Source organism: Erinaceus europaeus, chromosome 20 (genome assembly GCF_950295315.1).
Source record: "Erinaceus europaeus chromosome 20, mEriEur2.1, whole genome shotgun sequence".
NCBI classification, from domain to species: Eukaryota; Metazoa; Chordata; class Mammalia; order Eulipotyphla; family Erinaceidae; genus Erinaceus; species Erinaceus europaeus.
The window spans coordinates 44,495,360-44,517,938 of record NC_080181.1 but is presented as its reverse complement, the minus strand read 5'-3'; the positions used below and the strand labels follow the sequence as shown (position 1 = coordinate 44,517,938).

The window sequence follows — 22,579 nt, the reverse complement described above, 5'->3', positions numbered from 1 at the left end:
TAAGGATCCTGGTTCGAGCCCCCGGCTCCTCACCTACAGGGGCGTCGCTTCACAAGCAGTGAAGCAGGTCTGCAGGTGTCTATCTTTCTCTCCCCCTCTCTGTCTTCCCCTCCTCTCTCCATTTCTCTCTGTCCTATCCAACAACAATGACAACAATAATAAGAACTACAACAATAAAAGAACAAGGGCAACAAAAGGGAATAAAAAAATATTTTTAAAGTCTTTAAAAAAAAAAAAAAACATGAGAAAAGAGGAGGCCAGGCAGTGACTCATCTGGTTAAGCACATATATTACCAAGATTAAGGACCCGGGTTCGAGCCCCCATTCCCCACCAACAGGGGGTCTGCTATGCAAGCAGCAAAGCAGGTCTGAAGGTAGCTATCTTTCTTTCCCCTTTATCTTCCCACCCTCTCTCAATCCTATCCAGTAAAGAATAGAAAGAAAAATGGTTGCCAAGAGCAGTGAATTTGTAGTGCAGGCACTGAGCCCCAGTGATAACCCTGGTGACAATAAAATTAATAAATAAATAAACACAAAAGAAGGCACAGCAAACAAATCTCAACTGAAGGATAAATATCAGAATCACACTTCTTATAATTACCAAGACCACCCTAAAGAAGGAAGGTCAGGGTCCGGGCGGTGGCACAGCAGGTTAAGCGCACATGGCGTGAAGCTCAAGGAACAGCATAAGGATCCCGGTTGCAGACCCGGGCTCTTTGCCTGCGGGGGGGGGGGGGATCACTTCACGAGCGGTGAAGCAGGTCTGCAGGTGTCTGTCTTTCTCTCCCCCCCGTCTTCCCTTCCTCTCTCCATTCTCTCTGTCCTGTCCAACAAGAATGACATCAATAACAACAGCAATAATAACCACAACAATGATAAAACAACAAGAGCAACAAGGAAAAAAAAAAAGGAAAAAAATAGCCTCCAGAAGCAGTGGATTTGTGGTGCAGGCACCGAGCCCCAGCAATAACCCTGAAGGAAAAAAAAGAGGAAGAAGAAGGAAAGTCTAGAAATTATCAGCATCTAAAAGATCCTAGTGTAGCATGAAAGTTAAATTTAACATGGTTGCCTGGGGCTGGGAGATGACATGCCTGATGGGGCTCACATAAAAGCACCATGTGTGGCACCAAAGGGTAACATCATGGATGGTGGAGTGGTGTCGATTCTTCTCTCTCTCTTTTCCTTCATCTCATCCCATTATACCTGAGACTGAAAAGGAAAGAAAAAAGGGAGGACAGATGGTGGCACATCTGGTTAAACACACATATTAAAATGCACAAGGATGCGGGTTCAGGCCCCTGGTCCGCACCTGCAGGGGAAATCTTGATAAGTAGTAAAGCAGGCGTCTCTCTGTCACTCTTCCTCTCTATCTCCTATCTATATCAGTTTCTGTTTCTATCCAATAGTAAGCAAAATAAAAATAATTTTAAAGGATTCAGTTCATAAAAAAGAGAAGATAAAAGAAATGGAGAAGGGAAAAATGTCCTCTGGGAACAGTGGAGTTACAGCAGTAAATTTAATGTGCTTTCCGAAGTGGGGCATTAAACAAAAAAGAGGGGAAAAAAAAGTAGGAAAACTAAGTGAAGTAGGGACTGTAGATGATAATAGCATGTTGATACTAGTTCATTACTTCCACCAAATGTGCCACGCTAGTGTAGGATATTAACAATAGGGACGTGGGACTTCTGGAGGTGGGGCTACAGAGCAGCAGCAGCAGCAGCTGTGTTTCTCTCCTCTCCTGGGTCAACTAGGAATACCAAAGGAGACCACCTGGGACTACAACAAGACAGGACTAGAACAACTTCAGGAACCCATCAAATCACTGGTGAGTGCAAACACGTGTGGCTCATGAACAGAGAGGCACCTATGGAGAGATCAAGTGGCCGGTAACAGTCTGGCAGTTTACTAGTTGAGACACCACCTCCAGTCTGTTTCACCAACAAAAAGACGGCTGAAGGAAGGAGAGGACTCCCCTTCTTCTAGCGTTTGCTCTTCTTCCGTAGCCAGTCAACAGCATCAGGTTGAGCCTGATGTAAAGTTTCGAGACCTCCTTTGAATCCGGAGAGGTGGCAGTCGTTGACTATGTGGGTCATAGTCTGTCTGGAGCCACAGGGGCAGTTCGGGTCGTCTCTGGCTCCCCAGCGATGGAACATAGCGGCGCACCGGCCATGGCCTGTTCGATAGCAATTGAGGAGGGCCCAATCATAACGTGCTAGGTCAAAGCCGGGTTGACGCTTGCAGGGGTCTGTGATGAGGTGTTTGTTCTTTACCTCAGCTGACTGCCAGCTCTGTTTCCAAGAGACTGGAACAGAGAAGTTCAGTGTAGGCGTAGGGGACCAGATTGGGTGACGAGACGTCAAGCGTTGAACAGGGTGGGCGAAGATATCCGCGTATATTGGCAGGTCCGGTCGAGCGAGGACTCCCCTAAGACTCACCAAATGAAAATGTGAGTCTCCATTACTACAGCCCTCAGAATTTGGAACATCGTGGGGAGATGGGGGGAGGGGGGGCCTGTGCTGACACCAGGGGACAGAGAACTAACCAGGAAACTCAGGAGAAGATCTATACCTCAGAGGCCTAGTGGTGGGGCTGTGAGAGTTTCTTTGCATAACCACTGGATTATCTCTGTCCCACCCTGCTTTATCTCTTGGTCAGGAGTCAGTGATTAAGCTAAGAAGCCTACTTATATTTTAAAAGCCCTCAGGCTACCATTGCCTATAGGGAAGAAAAAGAACAAAAGAAGCTCTTAAACCACTGAGCTCTAACTCAGGGATTAAAATAATATTGAAACAATTGTCAATTTCCACAACTGTGAACCCTTTAATTACCTTACTGAGACACAAGTCAGTCCAGGCAATAGTGATCAGTAATTTGAAAAGTACTGAGAGAGGGGCCTCATAACATAATATATAAAACAGTTAAACCAACAAGAAGAAATATTGGAGAAATGAACCAGGACAACAGTCCAGCTAAAAGCCCCCCAAAGGGTGAAGCAAAATAATGAGGTCAACATCCAAACGCTAGTTAAGGAAATAATAACAGGAATGAGTAAAGAGTTAGAAAGAATTGTCATCAGAAATGAAGAAACAACAAATGAGACTCTGGAAGAAAACACTAATTAAATTATCTCAAGGTTATTAGAAAACTGAAAGCTGAAATAGCTGAGCTAAGAACACAAGTAGCTGAACAAGCTAAAACAGTATCAGAACAGGGTAATAAAATAGATGAACTCCAGAAAACAGTAGAGGGGAGAGAGAATAGAACAAATGAGGCTGAAGACAGAATTAGCAAGATCGAGGATGAATTAGAGACAACTAAAAAAGAAGTAAGAGATCTCAAAAAGAGATTAAGAGATAAGGAAAAACAACAACAGAGACCTATGGGATGATGTCAAAAGAAATAATATATGCATTATTGGCTTACCAGAGGGGGACAAAGAGGGAGGATTAGCATCTTCTCAGACCACAGTGGAATTAAACTAACACTTAACAATCAACAAAAGATTAGTAATAGTCCCAAAATGTGGAAGTACAACAGGACACTTCTTAACAACCTCTGGGTCAAAGAGGACATAAAGGAAGAAATCAAAATGTTTCAAGAGTTCAATGAAAATGAAGACACAAGCTATCAAAATATTTGGGACACAGCGAAGGCACTACTGAAAGGGAAGTTCATAGCCATACAAGCACACATAAGGAAGCAAGATAAAAGCACAAATAAATAGTCTGATTGCACATCTTAAAGACCTAGAAGAAGAAGAACAAAGGAACCCTAAAGCAACCAGAAGGACAGAAATCACTAAAGTTAGGGCAGAAATAAATAACACTGAAAATAAGAAAACCATACAAAAGATCAATGAAAGTAAACGTTGGTTCTTTGAAAGAGTAAACAAAATCGACAAACTTTTAGCTAAACTCACAAAAGTAAAAAAGGGAGAAGACCCAAATAAATTGGATAGTAAATAAAAGAAGAGATATCACAACAGACACCTCAAAAATTCAACATATCATGTGAGACTTCTATGAACAACTATATGCCACCAAGCTAGAGAACTAGGGAGAAATGGATGATTTCCTAGATATCTACGAACTTCCAAAATTAAGTAAAGAGGAATTAGATACTATGAAGAGGCCCATCACAGCCAACGAAATTGAAACAGTTATCAAAAACCTTCTCAAGAATAAAAGTCCTGGGCCAGATGGTTTTACAAATGAATTCTACAAAACCTTCAAAGAAGAACTAATACCACTACTTTTTAAAGTCTTCCAGAAGATTGAAGACACTGGAATACTGTCTTCCAGCTTCTATGAAGTCAACATCACTCTGATACCAAAAGCAGACAGGGACACAACCAAAAAAGGAAACTACAGACCAGTATCTCTGATGAACATAGATGCTAAAATATTGAACAAAATTCTAGCCAACTGATTACAGCAGTATATTAAAAAGATTGTTCATCATGACCAAGTGGGGTTTATCCCAGGCATGCAAGGTTGGTTTAATATATGTAAATCAATCAATGTGATCCACCACATCAACAAAAGTAAGACCAAAAACCACATGGTCATATCAATAGATGCAGAGAAAGCTTTTGACAAAATACAATATCCCTTTATGATCAAAACTCTACAAAAAATGAGAATAGATGCAAAATTACTCAAGATAGTGGAGTGTATATATAGCAAACCTACAGCCAACATCATACTCAATGGTGAAAAACTGGAAGCATTACCACTCAGATCAGGTACTAGACAGGACTGCCCACTATCACCATTACTATTCAACATAGTGCTGGAAGTTCTTAGAAAGAAGGCAGGAGGAAGGAATTAAAGGGATACAAACTGGAAGAGAAAAAGTCAAACTCTCACTATTTGCAGATGACATGATAGTATACATACAAAAACCTAAAGAATCCAGCAAGAAGCTTTTGAAAATCATCAGGCAATACAGTAAGGTGTCAGGCTACAAAATTAACACTCAAAAGTCAGTGGCATTCCTCTATGCAAACGCTAAGCTAGAAGAAATTGAAATCCAGAAATCAATTCCTTTTACTATAGCAACAAAAACAATAAAATATCTAAGAATAAACCTAACCAAAGACTTGTATACTGAAAATTATGAGTCACTACTCAAGGAAATTGAAAAGACACAAAGAAGTGGAAAGATATTCCATGTTCATGGGTTGGAAGAATTAACATCATCAAAATAAATATACTATCCAGAGCCATATATAAATTTAATCCTGTCCCCATCAAGATCCCAAACACATTTTTAGGAGAATAGAACAAATGCTACAAATGTTTATTATCTGGAACCAGAAAAGACCTAGAATTGCCAAAAATAATCTTGAGAAGAAAGAACAGAACTGGAGGCATCACACTGCCAGATCTCAAATTGTATTATAGGGCCATTGTCATCAAATCTGCTTGGTACTGGAACATGAATAGACACACTGACCAGTGGAATAGAATCGAGAGCCTGGAAGTAAGCCCCCACACCTGTGGACATCTAATCTTTGACAAAGGTGCCCAGACTATTAAATGGGGAAAGCAGAGTCTCTTCAACAAATGGTGTTGGAAACAATGGGTTGAAACATGAAGAAGAATGAAACTGAACCACTACATTTCACCAAATACAAAAGTAAATTCCAAGTGGATCAAGGACTTGAATGTTAGACCACAAACTATCAGATACTAAGAGGAAAATATTGGCTTAACTCTTTTTCGCAAAAATTTTAAAGACATCTTCAATGAAACAAATCCAATTACGAAGAAGACTAAGGCAAGCATAAACCTATGGGACTACATCAAATTAAAAAGCTTCTGCACAGCAAAAGAAACCACTACCCAAACCAAGAGACCCCTCACATAATGGGAGAAGATCTTTACATGCCATACTTAAGACAAGAGGCTAATAACCAAAATATATAAAGAGCTTGCCAAACTCAACAACAAGACAACAAATAACCCCATCCAAAAATGGGGGGAACACATGGACAGAATATTCACCACGGAAGAGATCCAAAAGGCCGAGAAACACATGAAAAAATGCTCCAAGTCTTTGATTGTCAGAGAAATGCAATAAAGACAACAACGAGATACCACTTCACTCCTGTTAGAATGTCATACATCGGAAAAGGTAACAGCAGCAAATGCTGGAGAGGGTGTGGGGTCAAAGGAACCCTCCTACACTGCTGGTGGGAATGTAAATTGGTCCAACCTCTGTGGAGAACAGTCTGGAGAACTCTCAGAAGGCTAGAAATGGACCTACCCTATGACCCTGCAATTCCTCTCCTGGGGATATATCCTAAGGAACACAACATATCCATCCAAAAAGATCTGTGTACACATATGTCTTGGCAGCACAATTTGTAATAGCCAAAACCTGGAAGCAACCCAGGTGTCCAACAACAGATGATTGGCTGAGCAAGTTGTGGTATATATACTACTCAGCTGTAAAAAATGGTGACTTCACCATTTTCAGCCGATCTTGGATGGACCTTGAAAAATTCATGTTGAGTGAAATAAGTCAGAAAGAGAAGGATGAATATGGGATGATCTCACTCTCAGGTCGAAGTTGAAAAACAAGATCAGAAAAGAAAACACAAGTAGAACCTGAAATGGAATTGGTGTATCGCACCAAAGTAAAAGACTCTGGGGTGGGTGGTGGGGAGAATACAGGTCCAAGAAGGATTCAGAGGACCTAGTGGGGTTGTATTGTTATATGGGAAACTGGGGAATGTGATGCATGTACAAACTATTGTACTTACTGTTGAATGTAAAACATTAATTCCCCAATAAAAAAAAAAAAGAAAAAAAACAAGGGCAACAAACAGGAATAAATAAATAAATATTTTTTAAATGGTGACTTCACCTTTTTCAGCAGATCTTGGATGGACCTTGAAAAATTTATGTTGAGTGAAATAAGTCAGAAACCGAAGGATGAATATGGGATGATCTCACTCTCAGGCAGAAGTTGAAAAACAAGATCAGAAGAGAACTGGAATTGGCATACTGCACCAAAGTAAAAGACTCTGGGGTGGGTGGGGGTGAGAATAGAGGTCCAAAAGGATGACAGAGGACCTAGTGGGGGTTGTATTGTTATATGGATAACTAGGAAATGTTATGCATGTACAAACTATTGTATTTACTATCGAATGTAAAACATTAATTCCCTAATAAAGAACTTTAAAAAAATCAATAAAATGGAAAAAAACAATAGGGAGTTGTGGGTACATTGAGTACATGAAAATCCTCATGTACATTGGGTACATGAGGATTCTCTCTACCATCATTTCAAATTCTCTCTAAATCTGAAAGAATTCTAAAGCAAAAAAAAAAAAGTGTTGTGGGGGCCAGGTGGTGGTGCACTTGCTTAAGATACCTATTACAGTGCACAAGGACACAGGTCCAAGCCCCTGGTCCTCGCCTACAGGGGTATAGCTTCATGAGTGATGAAGCAGAGCTGTCTCTCTCCCTCTCTATCTCCCCCTCCCATCACAATTTCTCTCTGTCTCTCTTCCTCTCTATCTCCCCCTCCCCTGTCAATTTCTTTCTGTCCCTCTCTATCTCCCCCTCCCGTCGAAATTTCTCTCTGTCTCTCTCCCTCTATGTCTCCCCCCCCAATTTCTTTCTGTCTCTCTCCCTCTCTATCTCCCCTCCCATCTCAATTTCTCTCTGTCTCTATCCAATAATAAATAAATAAATATATTTTTAAAGTATAGTATAAGTAAAGGAAACTTGATGTAATAATAATAATAATAATAATAATAATAATAATAATTAATAATAAGGCAAAATAGACTGTAGATGACTGGAAAAAGAAGTTAGGTAACATCATTCAGTGGAGTATTACTTGGCAATTTAAAAAGATGTTCTTGTGTCCCTCAAAATGAAATGGATGGAAGTGAAGGTTATTTTGCTTAGTGAAATAAGGAATGAAAATAAAAAAGGGGGGTCAGGTGGTAGTGCAATGGGTTAAGTGCACGTGGCCCAAAGCGCAAGGACCGGTGAAAGGATCCCGGTTTGAGCTCCCGGCTCCCCACCTGCAGGGGAGTTGCTTCACAGGTGGTGAAGCAGGTCTGCAGGTGTCTATCTTTCTCTCCCCCTCTGTCTTCCCCTCCTCTCTTCATTTCTCTCTGTCCGGTAGAGTACACATGGCAATGAGGACCTGGGCTCAATCCCTTGGTCCCCACAACTAGCAGTGGGGCAGAGATACAGGTCTCTCAGTTGCCTCCTGCTCTCTCGCCTCTGTATTTCTATTAGGAAAGAAAAGGGAAATGGCTACTGGGAAGCCATCATGCATGAACCACCCCAGGGATAATCCTGGCAGAAAAAAAAATAAAACAGTGAATATCATGTTATGAAAAATAATAATGGAGGGGTTGGGCGGTGGTGCACCCAGTTAGGAGCAAGGATTCATGCAAGGAACTAGGTTCAAGTGGGGGTCTGCAGGTGTCTATCCTTCTCTCTCTCTCTTTATCTCCCCTCCCCCTCAATTTCTCTCTGTCCTGTCAAATAAAATACGAAGAAGAAAAAAAAAAAAGAAAGAAAAGACAGCCACCAGGAGCAGTGGATTTATAGTGCCGACACCGAGCCCCAGCAACAGGAGGAAAAAATAAATAAATTATTATTAATAATAACAACAGACATCCTTAACAACTTGACAATAATTGTGGGGGCCGGTGAAATAACTCACTTGGGTAGTACACTGCTTTGCCATGTGCACAACCCAGAGTCAAGCTTGACCCTCACTGGAGTGAACAAAGCTTCAGTGCTGTGTTCTCTTTGTGTGTGTGTGTGTTGCGCATGTATGTGTATATACACATACATAATTATGACAACTTCATGAAATAAACAACTACTATAACACAACTTAGAAACAAAAAATAAATTCAAATGATCCTGTTTCTACTTAAGGGAAAACCCTCTTCTCCAATTACTGAAGATCCCAGTGGCAAGGGCTGGGTGATACACTGGTAGAGTGCACATGTTACAGTGCACAAGTACCTGGGTTCCAGCACCCAGTCCCAAACTGCAGGCAGTAAAGCAATGCTGCTGTCTCTCTTTCTCCTTCCCTCTCTATCTCCCCTTCCCTCTCAATTTCCCTCTGTCTCTATCCAACAAGAATTTTAAAAAGACCCTAGTGCCTCCCAATTGAATTCTTCCCAATAACGGCACTAATGTTACCTAAAATCTTAAAAGTAAAGAGAGGAAACACTTTGCAATTTACTTTACAAAGCCACCATTCTTTATGTAAAAGGCTGACCTTATAAATCTCTGCAGATAGCTGCTTTCGTGCCCTGGTTGGGGAATGAATCTATGTGCACCTCAAGAACATAAAAAGCACTCACTCTTCTATATTACCTTCTGGAAGCCTCACAGTTGAAAGCGTTCACTTGCAGAGCCACTGTCTATGAGTGGTAGGTATAAGAGTTCATTCTCTGTGGGCATGTAGCCAAGTAGGCACCCTGTTCTCCTGTTCTGCCCCACTGCTCTCTGTACTAAAGCTCTGATCCCTTCTGACTTCAGATTGGCTGGCCAGATCCACAAACACTGCCATGATTTCTTCAAGCTGGTCTTCCTGGTGCCTTTTCTGAGGTGTTTTTGTACCCCTCGGGGTCCAGGGCAACTCCCAGCTGGGATCAATTTAGATAGTGCAACATCTGAAAAGAGAAGTTGGCCAGCTTACACACACACACACACACACACACACACACACACACACACACCTAACCATTTCCAAATCCTGTCTCCTGCTACTCCTTTCACCGCATCTAGACAGGAAGATATCAAAGCCTGCACAGGGTCTAGGAGACAGATCACTGGGGACAGAGCACACTTTGTCACACATGAGGTTTGAGCCCCAGATACCACATAGGAGCACCATGTACAGGGGAAGATTTGTGGATGGTAAAACAAGGCTGGGGCGTATTTCTCTCTCTGATATTATTAGAAAAAATAGACCACCTAAGGTAGTGAAGTCATGCAGGAAAGAAAAGAAAAAAGAAAGGAAGAAATGTTGAAAGGAGAGGGGAGGGGAGGGAAGGGACAGTCATACTGCACACACAACCCACATGTGTTTGGGGGGAACTGGACCCACATAAATCCCGGCCACTGTGTGCACACTCTTCCATGGCCTCACCCCCTAATCTCCTAAACCATACACTCGCATTTTCTCTCAAGCTACTCAAGACATTTTGAAATACCTTCCCCTGGAAGATCAGTACATGAATGGTTAATCTCTCCTACCCCTTGGATACAAGTGTGTGACATCTGAACCGACGTGGGATGGGGGACAGCTCCCACCCTAGAGAACAGCTTGGCACTGGGAAGAAGGACAGAGACTCAATCACAGTGGCATTTGCAGACAAGCAGCAGGAAAGACTGGAAGCCAAGGCCCAGATGGAGGGAAAGCAGAAACCCAGCGTCTGAAGAATAACTGGAAGGGGGGGACAGAGTGGGTGGTGGTACACCTGGCTGATTGCACATTACAATTTGCCAGAACCCAGGCTCGAGACTCTGGTCCCCACCTATAGGGGAAAGCTTTGCAAGTGGTGAAGCGGTGCTGCAGGAGTCTCTCTGTTTCTCTCCCTCTCTACTTCTGGATGTCTCTACCTAATAAATAAATAAAGATAATTAAAAAATAATTTTAAAATATTAAAAGAAGGAGGAGGAGGCAAGAGAAGAAGAAGAAGTACACGTAGAATCTACATGTGCTGGGAATTTCTGTGGCAAATGCTGTGCTGTCAATATATTTATTGGTGCTGAGTTCTCTCTTCTCTCATTTAAATTTTTCCATCTGAATCAGTCTGAAAAAAATTGAGGAATACTTGACATGTGCCATTCTCTTAGTTTCAGAAGTAGTTTCAAGAGTAAGCACATAATGGTTTGATATTTCTATCTATTTTGAAATAATCACAATAGGTTCAGCTAACATCCATCACCTCACAGTAGTTATAAACTTTTGCCAAGTGGTAAGATCTTGGAAGATCTACTCTCTTCACAACTTTCAAACATATAGTAGAGTATTATTAACTATAGTCACCATGGTGTACATTGTATTCCCAGGAACTCTGTATTGTAAAAAAAAAAGAAAAGAAAAAGAAAGAAAGAAAGGAAGGAAGAAAGAAAGAAAAGAAAAAAAACCCTCTGAGGGGCCAGATGGTGACACACATGATTGAATGCACACATTACAGTGTGCAAGGACCCAGGTTCAAGCCCTCAACCCCCCCCACAGGGGGGAAGCTTTACGAGTGGTAAAACAGTACTGCAGTTCTCTCCTCTCTTCTACTTCTACTACTTCTACTACTTCTACTTCTACTACTTCTACTTCTTCTACTTCTACTACTTCTACTTCTTCTACTTCTACTTCTTCTTCTTCTACTTCTTCTTCTACTTCTACTTCTTCTTCTTCTTCTTCTTTTCCTCTCTCTCTCTCTCTCTCTCTCTCTCTCTCTCTCTCTCTCTTTCCTTCCCTCTCAACTTCTCTGTCTGTACCCAAAATAAATATATAAATAAAAGAAGGAAATTTGGGGCAGAGGAGATAGATAATGGTCATACAAAAACACTCTCATGCCTGAAGCTCCGAGCTCTCAGGTTCAATCTTCCACAACACCATTAGCCAGAGCTAAGCAGTGCTCTGGTCTCTCTCTCTGATAAAAACAAACAAATAAATAAACAAACAAACAAATAAATAAATGTTGGAGCCCTCTGTCAGTGTATATGGTTCAGTGGCACTAAGTATATTCACACAGTTGTGCTACCATCACTACCATTCACCCACAGAAGTCCTTTCTCCTTGCAAAGCTGAACCCTATACCCAGGAAACAGCTCGCAGTGACCCTCCCTTCCCTCTCCCCTCAGTCTTCTGATGGATAAGAAAAACAAAGAGGTAGCAGGCCACAAGGCAATGTCCCCATTAGTGTAGGACAGGACCCCAGGGGTTTTCTGGGTGCCCTCCCTGCCTTGGTGCAGTAGCTGGGACCCTGCAGAGGTAGGGAACCTCCAACCCTGGGGGTGTGGAGGCAGGGTAGGCAAATCCTCACTGCCCCCCACAGGACCTAGTTCCACTATGGACTGTCCAGCGAGCCCTAAGACACCACATCAACACAGCCGCCTTTCCCTCCACGAAACAGAAGCAGCACTTATGCACATGGATTAAGAGACACTAGGTATGCCTGATGCTGGGTCCACCCAGAGCAGCCAAGAGGCAGGGACAAACAAGTGAGCCAGACATTTGCCTCCCAGGACCTCACAGAGAAGTGGATGATGGGAGTAGATGCTTTCTAGAAGAGTCTCTGGCTTCATTAAGACATTACAGAGCAAAAACCATGGTACAGCCAGAGTGCATCCCATCTCCACCACCCCCCTCCACAACATAAGGAAAGGGGAGAAAGTTATGATTTACCTCTAAGCTAATTTTGCCCCAAGTTTGTACATTTTCTAATGTGACATCAGCCGTCACAAAGGGTCATTTTCTTTGGTGACTGACTCTGTCACCTGTCACAGGTGGCCTCTGCTTTCTTTGCAAACCACAAAGTGAGGGATTGATAAAAATCCAGTGGGAGTGGGGGGCCATTGCACGCATATTATCATGTTCAAGTGGTGAAGCAGGTTTCCAGGTGTCTATTTTTCATATATATATATATATACTCTTTTTTTCAATTTTTTAAATTTTATTTATTTTCCCTTTTGTTGCCCTTGTTGTTTAACATTGTTGTGGTTATTGATGTCGTTGTTGTTGGATAGGGCAGAGAGAAATGGAGAGAGGAGGGGAAGACAGATAGGAGGAGAGAAAGATACAGACCTGCTTCACCACTTGTGAAGCGACTCCCCTGCAGGTGGGGAGCTGGGGGCTCGAACCAGGATCCTTACTCTGGTCCTTGAGCTTTGTGCCACGTGCGCTTAACCCACTGCGCCACCACCCAACTCCTCAGGTGTCTATTTTTCTATCTCCCCTCCCTTCCCAATTTCTCTCTGTCCTATCTACTATGATAGAAAGAAAAAGATAAGGGTCTGGGTGTTGGCACACCTGGTTGAGTACACATATAACAATGTTCAAGGACACAGATTTAAGCCCCCAGCCCCCACCTGCAGGGGGAAAGCTTTGCAAGTGGTGAAGCATTGCTGCAGATGCCTCTCTGTCTCTCTTCCTATCTCCCTCTTCCCTCTCGATTTCTGACTGTCTCTGTCCAATATGTAAAGATCATTTTAAAAAGTTAAGAAAGAGAGAGAGAAATAGGAATGAAGGAAGGAAAAAGATAAAAGGGAAAAAATATGGTCACCAGAAGCAGTGGATTCATACTGCCAGCACAGAGTCCCAGGAATATCCCTGGTGGCAATAAAAATAAAAATAAAATAACAGGGAAGGGATGTGATATGGAGATCGGGTGGTGGGAATTGTGTGGAGTTGTACCCCTCCTATCCTACGGTATTGTTAATGTCTCCTTTCTTAAATATATTTAAAAATAATTTTAATTATTTATATAAATAAATAATTTTTAAAAAACTCCAGCTAGGAGGTGTCCTTCCTTAGCCTCCACCAGAATAGTGAGTAGGTCACACAGATGTTCCAGTATTTCCATAGCTGGAAAAAGTGATGGAGTCTTCCTTGGGAACTATGTGTGTGAAATTGAATGAAGCTGAGTCTGGTCCACCCTCCTTAAACACACCAATTGGCTATATATTTTTGCTCAAAGACAAACACAAGTGCCAAATTCATCTCCACCCTGTTCCTCTCCCCTGCCCATTACCCCCTGCTTTTCTGCCAGCAGTGAGCCTGACTCTCCCCTTTCAAACAAAAAGAGGGGTCACAGCCAGAAACCCCTCCCAATCTCCCCAATGGTGCCATCCTTCCAGAAAAATCCCAAGCTCCCTTTGTCCCAGGCTGGGCTCTATCTCCCCTGCTGGCTGCTTCCTGAGCCTGCTCTGAAGCTCTCCTCACCCAGAAGGATACTGAGCAGGCCATTCTTTGTCTTTGCAAAAAAAAAGAGTTGATTCCCCTGCTGACGCCAGCCACCAGCTCTCTTCTTCTTCCCCCTTCTTAGAGAATTTTCTTAAGAAAAAAAAAAATTCTGGGGATCAGGTGGTGGTGCACCTGGTAAAGTGCATATGTTACAATGGACAAGAACCCAGGTTTAAGCCCCTGGTCCACACCTGCAGGGGAAAAGCTACATAAGTGGTGAAGCAGTGTTGCAGGTATCTCTCTGTCTCTCTCCCTATCTCCTCCTTCCCCTCAATTTCTGGCTGTCTCTGTCCAATAAATAGATACAATAATTTTATTAAATCCTGCATTCACCTCTGCCTTTTTGGATGTTCCTTGGTCTGCCAGCTGCCACAGCCAGCAACCCTACACCTGGCTTCTGCTCTTTCCTGCCTGTTCTCCTCACAATCCTGGTCCTCCTATGATCCATCTCCCCCTATGGGATGTACCCCCCAGAAGTGAAGGGGCGTATCCTCACCCAAGGTTCAGTCAAGGATGAGGGCTGACTCCCAGCCCTAGCCCACCCCATCAAAATTCCTTCATACTCCTTCTGTTTTTCTTTTCTTTCTTTCCTTTTTTTTTTTTGTCATCACCTTGGCTTCACCCCTCAAGAGTCAACTTTTTCAACTAGAGACAGAGACATAGGCACAGAAAGAGGAAAAGACACCACAGCATCAATGTTTCCTCCAGTGCAGTGGAGGCTAGTAGTCAAACCTGGGTGGCAAGCATGGCAAAGTAGGTGCATTTATCCAGGTGAACTATCTTGCTGGCTCTCTCGTGAGCGTGCACACGTACACACACACATACTCATCCACACCTACCAACAAACTCCTCATCAGAGATTCTCCAGGAACACCTAAACAGGAGAACCTAGAGGGCTGGAGATAGCACAGAGCCCAGGTGTGAGCCCGGGCAGCACACGGGAATGCCATGACACTGGAGGAGACTCCAATGAACAAGAGGGCACTACAAGTACCAACTTTAACCTTGACATGCACCCTGAAGAGCCAGCAGGCCATCCTCAGGCCTCCCCTGAAGATGTGTATGTATAGTGATTGGAGATGAAGTGACTTGTCCAAGAAAGGAGGCTTCATCTGCAGCAGCCCCAGACTACATGAGCATGAGATGGAAACAATCTGACACCAGAGAATGTCTTCATAAAGAGATGTTAGTGGACATCTTAGGAAATACCTCCAGAGTTCACAGAGACAGGCATGTTGTTTAGCAGCTATGGTGCAAGAATTATCCTGACTTCCATCAGCATTTCCTTGTATATGGAGACGAGACAGTATGTGCTGAAAATAAGTTGGGGAAATGGTGAGTTCAAGAGAAGGAAGCAAAAGTTATTTTCTGGTAGACTGCTCAGTTTTCAAAATGGCGCTCCAGGACTCTCCATGAGGGGCCAAATTCCAGGCTGGGTCCCAGCCCAATGGGAACGTGGATGACTATTTTCAGGGCCACCCCATGAGATACCATAGAATATGGTTGGAGAATGCCGGCGTGTTGTGTAATTTATTAGTGCTGGCTATAATTATTTAGATCTGACTATCATTAATAAAAAATTTAAAAAAGACACACCAAAATGGCCAGCTTCCTTCAACTTAATCACACTAATTATCTTGGGCTCAACTGAGTAGCAGCTCCTGGTGCTATTTTCTTCACACATTTTTCATCTTTTTGAAAACAAAAATAATGATGAATTTTTTTTCTCTCCTAACATGAGACTTAAAAAAAAAAAAGTTGAGTGTCAGCACAGGAGTTTTCAAGGATTTGAAAACATGCTCACACCTGGATGAAAATAAATCCTAATGACCATATTCCCAGAAGAAGGATGAATGACTGTTAGAATGCTGACTTGGGGGGCAGCAGGTGTGGCTCATCCCACAGAGAGCACATGTCACCATGACAAGAGAAGACCAGGGTTCAAGTCCCAGGCCACGACATGGGAGCACCTCCATGGGAGGAAGCTTCATGAGCAGTGGATCAGTGCTGTGGTGTCTCTTTTGTCTCTCTCTCTCTCTCTTTCACCTTCTATCTAGAGGGAAGAAAAACAACCACCAAGAGTGGTGGAGTCATGTAGGCACTGAACCCCAGAGAAGCCAGGCTTGAACCTGGGTTGTGTGAATGACAAAGTAGGTGCACTATCTAGGTGAGCTACCTTGCTAAACCACCTTATTTGTCTTATAGAAGACTTTTCTACTGTTTCTGAAAGTCTTGATTTCTTAGATCCTGTAATTCCTTTCTCTGTCTGACATACTGGCATTTAATATAACGTCCACAAGCAAAGTCTACCATGTTGCTGTGAATAACAGAATTTCCTTCTTTCTTGTGGCTTTATAATATTAGTGTCTGTCTCTCTCTCTCTCTGTACACATTAATTGCATAGTTTTTATAAAAATTGACAGGCACGTACATTGTTTTCATACCTTGGTCACTGAGAATAATGTTACAAAAAGCATGGATGAGCAGTTGCTTCTTTATTAAAAATATCTTTACTTTCACTTTTAGAGGTTTTGTTTATTTATTTATTTGGATAGAAGAAATATTGAGGAGAAATCAGAAAGGAAGGAAAAGACAGAGAGGGAGAGAGAGAGAGAGAGAGAGAGAGAGAGAGCAAGCACCTGAGGCACTGCTTCACCTCTTAGAGGCTTCCCCCTCTGCAGGTAGGGAACCAGGCACTTGAACCTGTGGCCTTGCAAACTCTTAATATGTGCGCTCAACCAGGTGTGCCACTGCCTGCAGTTGCTTCTTCAAAATACCAGTATACTCTTGATGGCAAGAGTAACAGATCCCCCATGCTCCACATTCATGCCAACCCAGAATTCCTAGTAGGTCACTGTATGAGTGTGACAGTGGATTTTATTGGCCAGTACCAGTTCCCTGACTGGGCAGGAGGGGAACAGTTCCTTGATCTACTTGCTATTTAGGTTTCTTCTCCACATTATCTGTCCATGTTCTAATTCTCTTTTCCTTGTTGATCCAAAAGAGGTTTTTCTGGTTTGTTTGTTTTTTTCATAGAAACAGAATCCTAATCCCTTAGAGTAAATAACCACCAGATATTTATCTCATTGGGAGCTGACTTTGAACATGAGCTGGCATCTCTTATCTCAATGAAGTTGCAACTGCTGGTGGTTAATCAGTTTCTATTTTGATGATGATGATGATGATGGTGTGTGTGTGTGTGTGTGTGTGTGTGTACATACATACAGGCACACGTGCATATACATGTGTGTGGGGTGAGGGTGTCTCACCTTTTCCAGCTTCAAGGACAGAGTCTCTTTCTACTTTTTTAACATTCAGGTCTTCAGTCCTATCACAGGTCCTTGTGTGCGTGCTGTGAGGCGAGAAGCCCATTTCACCTTTTCCATGTGGCTAACCAGCAGGCCTGCTCAACAGCACTGCTACCTCCCGGGCTCCTGCACCTGTGAGAATCCACTGGACCTGCCATCCCATTCTAATGGTCCCTCTGTCTCTTCCTACACAAATATTTCCCTGTCCCAGAAGGAGGCTGCTATCAGTTTTGCACCAGCTTCCCGGGATGTTCTGGTTCTCTGTCTTCTTTCTATAGACAGAAGCCAGGCATTCCTCTGTCTTTCTTTAACTCTTATTTTAGGGCCATTACTGGCCACCGATGTTACATAGCACTTTTGTGTGTTTGCACTTGGACAAAATCACGGTGACACCCTACCAGTAGGTAACCTTCACAAACGCAGCATCTCTTGATCGAATATCTTGCTAAGGCTTGCCTAGGATTTAAATGTGGCTTATTAGTTTTCCCAGCATTTTCTCAGGAGAACCACTGGGCGTATCAGACACTGATTGGCATATTTTACACAGATCCAGAGACTCCTCTCCTCTACCTTACAACAGAATAGAGCTCCCCAAACTCACTATAGGAGAGAGACGCCTAGCACTGCGTTCTGCCAGGAGGGAAAAAAAAATCCTGGAACACAGCCCCCAGACTTTTACAGTAACCGAAAGCATTTCACAAAGTTATTCAGTAAAAAAAGCTATCGGGCATGTGTTCTGAATATTGGTATTCTGGAGTTTCTGAATGGCTCATTTGCAGTAGAAAAATGAATATGCCAAGGCCTCTTCTCTCCACAGTCCACCTCATAAAGATTCTGGCATAATCAGTATTTTAAAATATCCATCTCATTTCCACTCTCCTCTTGCAGAATATGCTTTTCTGAAAGGAAGTGGCAGAGAATCGTGATAAGCACACTCACTTAAATGCCAGTTCCATCTCATGGACAAGCCTGGTCTGGAAAGGGGTTTCTTGTTCATTGCAAAGGATTTTGACACTTGCATAGTGTTTCAGGATACATACAAATGCCACTAGATATTTTGAGTCCCAGAAGAATGAATGGGCATATACCTTAGAGGCACTTAAAACTCCAGGATCTAGTGAGAACCACTACTTATTAAAAAGAAACTTCAAGTCATTGTTGGACGGTGGCAAATCTGATTGAACACATACATCACTCTGCACAAGGATTTCGGTCCAAGTCCGCAGTCCCCACCTGCAGGAAAAGCTTCACGAGTGGTGAAGCAGTGCTGCAGGTGTCTCTGTCTCTCTCCCTCTCTATCGTTCCCCGCCTCCTCTCATTTTCTCTCTATCCAGTAATAAATACATAAAAATATTATAAATAAAAGAATTTTTTTTTAAAGTCATTGTTGGGCCAGGTGGTGGTGCATCTGACAGATTGCACACAACTTAATATGTGCAAGGACCCAGGCTCACTCCCCCTGCTCTCCACCCGCAGGGGTGAAGTTTCATGAGTGGTGAAGCAGTGCTGCAGGTGTCTGTCTTCATCTCTCCCTCTCTGTCTTCCACTTCCCATTTCCTTCTCAATTTTTCCTGGTCTATCCAAATAAAAGGGGGGAAGGAGGCAGGGTTGCCACTAAGAGTAGTAAATTCACGGGGTAGGTAACAAGCCCTAGTGATAGTCCTGGGGGAGACTGTCTGACCCTGGGTTCCCAGGAGATGAATGTGTCACTGTCATTTTTTTAGGTCACTTCCTCATCTCCCTTCACAAGCCCACCTCACTGCCAGTTACAAAATCTCCCCCTTTCCAGAATTCCCCAAAGTTGGTAAGTATTTTCACAACTGAAGTCTGTTGATGAATCTAGTGTATTTCAGGCTGAAAAGCTGTAACCAAGTCTAAATAGAAGATCACATGGGATGGGAAAGGCCTTGTGGACAGCACAGAAGGACATTCACAAGGATATTTGAGACACGTACCTGTCATCTTGGGTTCGTTAGCACCTGACAATAATAAGCCATGCCTCTTCATCAACTGGCCTTTTCAGTCACAAGCTTGGGACTTTGGTATTCAGTAACACCTGTGCTCAGACTAATTACACACACACACATAGAGACAGACACACACACACACACACACACAAACACACAACATCCCAGCAACAGCAAACTCCCAGATCCAACCAAATACCAGCATCCCTTTCACAAAGCAATCCCATTTCCCACATCAAAAGCAAAACGGCTCTCCTCAAAGTTCTTACCGAAACTAGATGGTCTGGTAAGGTCCCAAAAAACCTCCCGGTGCTGAAATCTTCCTGGAATAAATCAGAAGGAGAGGAAATGACATTGGTTTCAGAAATGGTGTGGGTGCTCATACAGAACTCCGCCAAGCTCGTGCAAGGATCCTGGTTCTAGCCCTTGGTTCCCCACCTGCAGGGGAGTCGCTTCACAAGCAGTGAAGCAGGTCTGCAGGTGTCTATCTTTCTCTCACCCTCTCTATCTTCCCCTTCTATCTTATCCAAGAAAAAAACGGGGAAAATGACCACCATGAGCAGTGGATTACTAGTGCAGGCACCTGAGCCCCAGCAATAACCCCGGAGGCAAAAACAAAACAAAAGGAAAAGCTCAGAACTCCAAGTACAGAAATCTAAATGAGTGCCAGACTTTAGATTACCTGTAAAAGGGAACAGATGACAACTTCAATTAGATGATCAGGCACCACCCCCCAAACAAATAATTAAAATGTTTCTTTTAGCCACCATATGATTATTGCCTTAAAAACGGGGTGTTGGGTAAATAAAGCAAAGGCTTGTGTGTTGCCTTGAAAGGAGAGGCAGCCTGCATTTTAATGAGGAGCCTCAAAGTCCTCATGCATATGCATTTCCCCCACAACAAAGCTTGACCCCACTCCTTTGCAGAACCAGTAGTTGGGGGCACTTGCAGACAGAGGTGGGTACCAGCCTTTGGGGGTGGGAGGGGGATGAAGAGAGATGAAAGGGAAGGAAGAAAGGCCTGTTCACATCCCAGCCTTCCTCTTGGGCAAGGTGGTTTCACAAGGAGGACAGAAATGAGGCCATCCTGTTTCCCAAGGCTCTTGAAAGGAGAAAACTTTGCAAATGAGAGCTGGGAGGAAGCTCCATAGATTTTAGAGCTGCAAGGGGAGACCTGGGTTGGATCAGGAATTCAAGGCGAGGGCAAAGGTTGCTAAATGGGCAGAAGCCAGGGGTGGAGCAAGGCAGGGGCATTTAACTGGCCTTAATTCTCCCATCCCCAAATTCTCCTTCCCCTTCCAATTTAGCAGGAACCAGAATACATGATAATGGGTTTGTTTGGTTTTTTTTTTTTGACTGGCATTTACTCTTGACAATTTTCATCATTTTATTAGGGAAGTAATGACTTTTAAGACTGTCACTATCATACAGCTACAAATTTTTTAGATGGTAAAACATTTATTTTACCTTAATTCTTTTTTATAAGTTGAAGTTTAGGGCTTGAATAGTTTACATTATGGTAACAACTGCTCTGGAGTCACAAATAGTTCTACTACTTATTATTAGCACACCCCCATGTAAACATATGATGGGTAACTTGCAAATAAGTAAAAATGTCTCTTGATACAACGTCATTGTTTTTTTTTCCATTAGTGTTGATGTCCCCCAGATAGGCGTCTGTGCACCACTCCAACCACCAGCTCTTCACCACAGGCACATACTCAGTGTCCTTTCTACCCCCTCCCTTCACCACCACCTCAATCCTTTATCACCACAGACCACACCTAGTCCAAGGGGAATAGTACACAGCTGTAAGAAATGATGAAGTAATCTCCTTCACCTCATCACGGATAGAAACTGAAGTCATGTTAAGTGAGATAAGCCAGAAGGAGGAGGACAAATAACAAATAACCTCACTTACAGAAGTAGACTTAATAAGAAAGGGGAAACACAGGGTAAAACTTGGATAAAGGAATGTCCTGGTCCCTTTCAAAGCCATAGTGGTAGGGGTAGATAGCATAATGGTTATGCAAAGAGAGACTCATGCCTGCGGCTCCAAAGTCCCAAGTTCAATCCCCAGAACCAACATAAATGAAAGCTAAGCAGTGCTCTGGAGGGAGAGAGAGAGAGAGAGAGAGAGAGAGAGAGAGAGACTCAAAACTAGCGATCTGGCTGCCTTTCTGGGGCTTCCTCTGCTGGGAACAGAAGGATTAGAGAACATTTCAGGAAGAACAGGGCTGGTTGCAAGGTTACCTCCATGCCTGGGGTCTGACATCCTGGTGTCGTTCATTGGGGAAGGCCATCAGGTCCTGTTATTGACATAGACAAAGGTTCCTAACCCATCACAAAGGGCTAATCTCCACTCAGTGTTGGAGGCAGAAGCAATGTCCCTCATTCAGTGATGCTTCTACCAAGCTACCTAGAGGCTGGTCAAGGTCTGGGCAGAGCCTGGGGGCAGGAATGGTGGGACCAAAGGTCAAGGGCATCTAAGGCAGAGCAGCACCCACACACCACAGCCAGTCCAGCCTGCTGGTGGCAGCTAACACAAAGAGCCAGGTCCTCATGGGACTGTCAGCTAACTGTCCTAGAGGGATGTGTGGGGACAGACCAGTGTCCCCATGGAATGGATTTTATTTTTTTGGAGGTGGGGAGAATCTGTTGCTTCCTAATGGAGCCCACAGGGTACAGCAGCAACATTTTGGGGCTAAGAAAAGGAGCCTAAAGGGACCATTCCAAGAACTGGTGACAGACCAGTTACAATGGAGATACAAACTCAGAGAGGGAGTTCCAGGAGCTCAGAGCCAGAAGGACTCAGAGCCAGTCGGGCAAACGGAAGAAGAAGAAGAAGAAGAAGAAGGAGAAGGAGAAGGAGAAGGAGAAGGAGGAGAAGAAGGAGGAGAAGAAGAAGAAGAAGAAGAAGAAGAAGAAGAAGAAGAAGAAGAAGAAGAAGAAGAAGAAGAAGGAGAAGAAGAAGAAGAAGAAAGAGCCAGAAGGACCCGGGGAGGAAGCACAGATTATGGTGAGCAGGGGGCTGGAGGTTAGGGACTAGGGACAGCTGAGCTGGGCCATTTACAGGTGAAATATTTACGCCCTGGGAAACTGACTCCCCAGATAACTATAATAATAAAGCTCCAAATGCCAGCCATCCTTTTTATAAACCCCAGTATGCATTGTTTTTCTCCTTCTGGGCAAGAAGCAGCATCTTTAGGATGGAAAGGAAAAAAAAAAAAAAAAAGCTCAAAACTTGAGACATTCATTTCTGCCAATATTTTTGAGAACAAATTGGATTGCAAATGTGCCTTCAAAGACCTCCAAGTTTCAAAAATAATTATTTTGTTTG

At 43.2% G+C, this 22,579-nt stretch overlaps 1 protein-coding gene across 6 annotated transcripts in view; it reads right to left on the bottom strand.

Moving 5' to 3' along the window:
• The window catches only part of APBA2 (amyloid beta precursor protein binding family A member 2), a 134,139-nt gene that overhangs the window by 85,575 nt on the left and 25,985 nt on the right, over window positions 1–22,579 (bottom strand). For 3 of the 6 annotated variants that reach the window (XM_060179275.1, XM_060179280.1, XM_060179276.1), the window contains exon 2: window positions 19,510–19,563. The gene's annotated coding sequence lies outside the window, so the exon portion shown is untranslated. Of the gene's footprint in view, window positions 1–1,105; window positions 1,180–15,174; window positions 15,279–19,509; window positions 19,564–19,922; window positions 19,942–22,579 lie in introns of those variants that run through there. The other 3 variants (XM_060179278.1, XM_060179277.1, XM_060179279.1) reach the window with 3 other exon arrangements.